Here is a 726-nt window from a genome sequence, read left to right as displayed (position 1 = left end):
ACAGCTCAACATAACAGCATGGCTTTACTTCTTATACTTTGTTTTTATACTTTTCTACTGGATAGTTAAGACCAAGGTACAGCAGGACCTATGTAACAAGAGTTGTAGCTTTTGGATCTGATAAGGTCAGTGAAATCCCTACAAGATTTGTCCTGAGATCCAGTACCTCAGATTGTAGAACCTTTGTCAGTGTCAGCCATATGGATGAGTCATGGCCATTGCTTTGCCAATGTGCTGTCTGTGAAAGCCTGAGAGACTTCTCTACATGTGACTCTCCTCAGGCACACTTTACATCATCGATCACTTTCCTTTTTAGCTCCATAATCTCCTTGATCAGAAAATTTGGGACACTACCAAGTTACATGACATTACAGTTCAAGTTCTCATATGACCTGAGTGTTAATTGACCTTGGAAGGCTAGGGCTAAAATGTTGGCTTTCCTTGCGGCCCTGCTTTTTCCTAATTTTGGTCTGCAAACTTAGGTTGTTAACCCTCCAGAAGACAAGCTTATTGTTATTACCATACAACCTAGGCTGTTAAGCTTAACCTCACTCTCTGTCTGCATATCAAACATCTTAGGCATAATGTGGAACAGGTATTTTTCATCAAGTATTGATATGTGGAACTTTAAGTCCCTACAGAATATGATGAAAAAACATTTAAAATTAGAATATATTTTAAAAAATAGGCATAAAGAATTATATACTTCTTATGTTTACACATAAG

At 37.5% G+C, this 726-nt stretch overlaps 1 protein-coding gene across 10 annotated transcripts in view; it reads left to right on the top strand.

The window, feature by feature from the left end:
* Fer (FER tyrosine kinase) overlaps nt 1–726 on the top strand; it is a 485925-nt gene that overhangs the window by 165278 nt on the left and 319921 nt on the right. The window lies entirely within an intron of this gene.

The sequence above is a fragment of the Octodon degus genome, unplaced genomic scaffold (genome assembly GCF_000260255.1).
Source record: "Octodon degus isolate 3935 unplaced genomic scaffold, OctDeg1.0 scaffold00009, whole genome shotgun sequence".
NCBI lineage: Eukaryota > Metazoa > Chordata > Mammalia > Rodentia > Octodontidae > Octodon > Octodon degus.
The sequence above is the reverse complement of the archived record's forward strand: the minus strand, read 5'-3'. Positions and strand labels throughout refer to the sequence as shown.